The following is a 6,321-nucleotide window of genomic DNA, read 5'->3' as shown; positions in this document are numbered from 1 at the left end:
AAGCGAGCGGGGCAAGCAGGAATCTTCACGATCATCTGACAGCGCTCGGTGCCCAGCAAGCTAGACTCGTGTCCTGAGTACTGTGGGGGCTCAGTGTAGTCAAACGCCCTGAGAATCTGCCACAGCAGACGAGGAAAGTGGCCGGTGTGGAGGGCATTGGAGTGCGCCCAACCCTCAGCGTCCACGATCACGTGCGTGAAGCTAGCCATCTGTAAGAACACATAGCGCTAACGTGAGCCACAGATTTTCAAAAGAACAGATTTAACTTGACAACGCAACACAAATAAATTTTTGAAGAACGCATAGTAAAACACGGCGATCCAAATAAATTTTTATGAAGCGCAACCATAAGCAACAAAACAAACAACAACTTAGGAATGCAAGATGCAAGATGCATGCCACGTTCTAGCGTTTCTCACCCAAACAAGTACCAAAATATGGTATACGCGGACAATCGGTGGCACATTTACGTACTCTCCCTATATATAGACTAGTCGTTCCTACGATCAAGGATTTTATAACACGCTTATGTGGTTAGTTTCCTGCAGAAAAACACAGAGACAGATATATTATCCATTTCTGGACCCTTCGTGCCAGCACACACGAACGGCCCCCATGTGTCCTACGCCACACGGGTAACGCATATGCAGTTTTCCATATATTCACACATACATTACCATCCACTATAGAGATGGCACCCAGACGTTCGACGCTGAATGTGCAGCGCTGCATACGTCATAACAACGTATTCACTTCCCGTACACTCGCCTTACGGGACATCCAAGGGTAGACGTGTCCCAAGGGTCACGGTCATGGCCAACCGTATGACAGGTTTACATCTCGTAACATTGCCTTATGAAATGGCCGTGATCACAATCACATGGCATGAAATCCGCACTCCATATCAAGCGGCAGATAGCGACAGGCTCGTTTGAATTGAGCCTTATCACCTCCTCGTATACTCAACATACGGGACCCGCGCACGTATGAAACACGTGGGCTATTCTAAAGGACTAACAAGAATGCTTACCTTGCTTACCTTAGCGTAGGTGCGTCGTTACCGAAGTAAGGTTTAACAAAAAGTAAAAGCTGGAAGTGCTGGAATAAATAGATACTTAGATGCCACCTAACTTATATAACATAATTAGGGCATACGAACTATCTATCCTATTCCTTAGCGCATCTAGCGTCAACTTTTCGAAAACCCGAAATCGTTGCAAGGTAGGAGTTACTTAACGTAATTAAGCACGCCAGTACTCACCCCAGTGCAATTTAGAGCTCTGATGCCAGCTGTAGCAGCACCGTCCAAATTAAACCGGCTTAAATGCACTAACCATCATCTTAATACTTAATCAAGTTACTGTGCACTTAAAACGGTGTAACCTGACAGGCTATCGGGTAAAATCCTGATTAAACTACTATACTCCAGGATCACAATTGCACTTAGACCCGTACGAAGACGAGCACAGGTGATACCAGCATACAAAAATCTTCAAATTAATTTACAACACGAGTTTTACATAAAAGGTTCGAATACAAACGACAGAGTTACAAAACACAGCGGAAGGTTAAAATTGAGGTCGAAATACAATACGATAACCACGACGACGATACAAAGTGAGCTCCACATCTTGCCCACCGATGTGATGCCAACCTGCCTGGTCTTCATGGGGAAGACGGGGCCCACTCGACGGTCCACCCAGGAGGAAGCGGTTGTCCGATCCAGGACGCACATACCTCCTCGAAGTCAGCGGGAACGCAACCTGCTAAGAAGGGTTACAACAACAACCCTGAGTATACTAATACTCAGCAAGGCTTACCCGACTTTGGGTATACTTAGCCCATTACCTTGACATACAAAGCTTTTTTTCTCTGGAGTTCTTTTGCTGAAAGGCTGCTAGGAGTGAATCCTTACTTTCAATATTTTAGCTCCATTTAGTACAGTGAGTATTAACTAAATTCGCCTAAACATCTAGAGCACACATGGTGGAGCAGATTATTCTTCAGTAACTCACAAACCAAACTTTTCCATTCCTCTTTCATTCCACTTTCTTACTACGATGCGACAAAGTGACCAAGGTTCTCTTAAACGAGAGAGACGGCGAATCGATCCGATTTAACCTTGCAAGGTGGACCTAACTCACACGACACGCGTAAACCCCGTCGGGCCACACACGTCAACTGTTCCCATCATCACCCCGACGTCTGAATCACGCCTGCCAAAACCCGGGTGAAAGGTCCCTCACGGCGAACTCCCTGAGAACCCGGAGGCGACATACTATCCAACACCCGCCATCATTCCACTCCCAGAGTAGCAGGTCGCGATTCAAAGTATCGTTGCAAATCCGGTAATTAGCTTACCGGTTTCGACTACCTCCTACTTCCGGCATGTGGTTAGTACTGTTCAAACTCGGTCAACACTGACAACAACGGAACGGTCCTCAATCGACACAGGCGGAGATTTCTTTTCATCCAATCCATACCATTAATCCAACTCATTTCCGCCCGGTCTCCAATTCTCTTTACTCAACACTTCATTTCAAAGCCAAAGCTAAGGGATCAAGATCCTAAACTCGCGAGTGATAGTAATCACTCGACTTCTACCGAAATCCTATTTAGCAGAGCATTTCTATCGACACCTGCATACTAGTATAGGCCCACGGTACATAGGGAAAACATGCATACTATGGTTCCATTCAACTCCTAGAACATAAATGCACAAATACTTAATAAATATTGAATAATTTAAATTATGGTTATGCTCCGGGGCTTGCCTTGCAGGTCAGCGTGGGTAACGAAAACCTCTGGAGTGGGCTCAACGAAAAATCTGACGTGTGGGCCTCATATTCTGATAATTGGTATAGAGTAGAAGATATAGAGGATGATGGGTGCGAGATTAACTGGTATAGAGGAGAAAAACTTGATGACTAGAATAGGATCACTACAAAAAATCTGTTGACCCATGACGATTGAATTTCGTCACAGATCACTGAAAAACCGTCATAAAACATCTATGACGATCTCAAATAACATCATGTATTGAGCGTCACATATCACACCTCGTGATGTTTCTTAAATTTTCGTCATAGATTACTTGATCCATGACGTTTTGAAACCGTCATAGAATTCTCCCGGGCCCCCAAAGCCCAACCCAAACCCAATTTTTGTGATGAAAATAAATGTCACAAACAATATAATTTTCATCACGAATTCATTTGCCACGTCACACATTGATGACATGAAAAATGATGTGGCTGATGGCATGGCAATGATGTGGATGGCAATAATAATGTATAAATGATGTGGCTGCTGGTATGGAAAGTAGTGCTGATGTGGCAGCTGACATGGATAATACGTTAGCAGCCCATTTGTTAATAGGCCCATTTTAGAGCTAGGGCCATTTTTCGCAGCCCAATTTTGAACTGAGCATCAAATTGGGCCCAATTCTCAACCCTTTTAATAGAATAGCTATTTTAGTCTAGAAGATATACTAAAATTTTCCGCCCATTTACCACAACATCAAATCAAATAGAATATCTCATATTTACATTGAGAAGCACATCAAAATAGCAAATTACATGCTGTCATCTTGCATCAAAAGCAATACACTAGAAACAAAAATAGCAAAGGTTCCAATATTTGCCTCGAATTTCCCATGTCTTCGCATTACTTGTTCCTTGTTCCATTTCATCCTAACATGGAAGAGCACATTGCCAAATATTAATCAGAAGGCAATATTTGTGATGGAAAATACTGAAACTAGCAGATTTTTTTAAGCATTCTGCAGGATAAGAAACCATGGAAGCACTCTGACACTAGAAGCACTCGAAGGAAAAAAAAATCTGTACCATCTGTGCAAAGATGGATCGAATTCCTATCACTGCTGAAACATGCAAAGGAATAAAACTGAAAGCTCAACTAATCAGAAAAAATCCCTTAGGAGTTCAATTCACCTGAACACTCGTCGAGAACATGGTTATCTTTATCCAGATCAACTGCCCATGCACCTCTGTTTTTCTTCTGGCTGCAGCTGTACAATCCATAAAAAACTTAGACAAGTAACTAAAAGAAAACCATTCAATCATGATGCAGATAACTGATAGGTCAGAGGACGCACACCTAAATCAGAGAACTTGGATAAGCAACTATGAGGAACACTCTATTCCTAGCAATTTTAAAGCTTGGCAGAACAATTTCCTTGAACAGAATCATATGCAAAAAGTGCTAGCTCCCATTACTTTTTAGCAAGAAACGTGTGTACTAAGCAGTAGCTAACTTGGTTTAACAGGTCCAAAACTGTGCAAAAAGCATGTCCAGCTTGAATGGAGCAATATCCATATTCCCAGAGACGGCTAGTGATAACATGTTGTATAGGTAAACTTATTGAGCAGCTAGTGATATGGATTAACTCCACCTTTCGTTTTTAATCTTGGTCTTGGTGTCCTGTACCTTAGCCTGAATCTTTGTTTTGACACTGAAAGTTTTGAAGCTCTGTTGCCACACTAAAAATAAAGAACACATGTTACCAATAGAATAGAAGGACTGAACATATACCCAGACCATGGACATGCAGATAGATAATGTATACGATTCTATCAAATCTGAAGCACAGTAACCTTACCTCTGCTTGATGTTCAGTTCATTCTGCATCATATGGGCCCAAAAAAGGTGTCATATACAACATTAATTCCTTCCATAAGCATTAAGTTAAAGCAGATGCGTACCCAAACCCAAACGAAGGTATGGTTTGCTAAAGAAGAAAAAGGTGAAAGGACAAATATGCTTTCTTACCTTTATTTTGGGGTTCCAGAGGTATGTAGACAAAGAAAGCTAGCTTCATTTCTGAATACATTGGCATCCCGGAATGGTAAAAACTTATGCACAGATGAGAAATATACTTATGTAACTTTTAGGCACCTGGATGTCACAACTTTATTATGGCAGATTATACACTTCAGTTACAGGAATGATATAAAACTCTAACTGCAGTTCCAATACCAATTTCAAGAGGTGCAAAGCATGAACTCAAGTAATGAACAAATACTACTTGTTAATTGTTGGCAATAGCAAACCAAATAAAACAATGCAGATAATTGATGAACAGAATTGGTCACACTTAGCAAAGATTAGCAAAGAAGTGGGAAGAGGAGAGAGGGAGCTGGCCACCGCATGAAGCTACCTTGATGCCAATTGGAATTGGTGTAGCTCCATGTCTGGGCAGTCGCTTCTCGTCGATATCCTGGCACTGACATTCCCTTTGGCTCCCCTCCTGTACTCATCCCAGTAGTGCAGGATCAACAGATAAGCCAGGCTTAGAAAAACAACAAAAAAGGTCAAAGCCATGGCCCCTCACCGGCGGAGCGTTCTCTCACCCAGTGTTGCCTCTGTGGCCGCGGCCGTCGCCTCCTCCGTGCCTTGCGCCGGGACCCGTGAGGGAGGCGGAGAGAGGGTGGGGTGGGGATCCAGCAGCTCCGACTCCGAAGAGGGGAATGGCTAACTAGGGTTCGTTCCTGCGGGGTCGACTTAGCTTGCTGGCGGCGCGGCGGAGGAGGGGGGCACGCCTCGCGTCGGTCAGGAGACTCGCGCGGCTCGCGGGCGGGCGGCACGACGGAGGAGGTGGGGCCCCGATAGCGCGGCGTAGGATGGGGGCCGCGGCCCGCGGAGGAGGCGGAGGCGGAAGCCGACGGTCCGCGGTGCTGAGGGGCGGTGGGAAGTCGGCAGGAACGCCGGAGTTGGACGAGGTCGCGAGCGCGCATGGGTGCGTGTCCTCCCGCCGGCGTTCGGCCAGCGTGGGCCGGTGGGACGGCATCGGCATCGGCGAGGCGGATGTGAGAGCAGCGGCGGCGGGAGCGGCCGTGGAGATAGGGGACGAATCAACGCCGGCGCTCCTGCCCCCGGCCGCGCGTCCGGGATGCTCTGCACACGCAGCAGCCCAACTCGGCCGCCTGGGGATGCGGGTTGGAGATCCGTAGTCGCCAGGGGAGGTGGAGATCCGTCGCCGCTACCGGATCTTTGGAGGTGCAGGCGCGGGGTGCTCGGGAGGAGAGGGAGCGGCGCAGCGCACGGTGAGGGGAGGGGGGAATGGATGTGAGGATTTAGGGTTTCAGCTGATTTTATACTATGTGATCACGATTACCGCCGTTGGATCGAAAATGGATGGTCAGAAATAATTGGGCCAAGTAGGCCGAGCTACAAACAGCCCGTACCTAACAATTTTCTTTTTTTTCCATTTTATTGCACCATTGTAAAGTAACATATAAAACTAATTATCTTATATATACCAATATATTTTTTATATATAATACACTACCTATAATCTTT

At 45.4% G+C, this 6,321-nt stretch overlaps 1 long non-coding RNA gene across 1 annotated transcript; it reads right to left on the bottom strand.

Moving 5' to 3' along the window:
• Positions 1-3,486: 3,486 nt before the first annotated feature.
• Positions 3,487-6,087, bottom strand: LOC120703009. The gene is made up of 4 exons (XR_005686706.1): positions 5,354-6,087; positions 4,415-5,269; positions 3,954-4,030; positions 3,487-3,692 (listed from the first exon to the last, which is right to left on the bottom strand). It is a non-coding gene; the product is annotated as an uncharacterized LOC120703009 (long non-coding RNA).
• Between the last annotated feature and the right edge of the window lie 234 nt (positions 6,088-6,321).

The sequence above is a fragment of the Panicum virgatum genome, chromosome 4K (assembly GCF_016808335.1).
Source record: "Panicum virgatum strain AP13 chromosome 4K, P.virgatum_v5, whole genome shotgun sequence".
Lineage (NCBI taxonomy): Eukaryota > Viridiplantae > Streptophyta > Magnoliopsida > Poales > Poaceae > Panicum > Panicum virgatum.
Note: the sequence above shows the minus strand (reverse complement) of the source record. Positions and strands in the feature narration are given on the sequence as shown.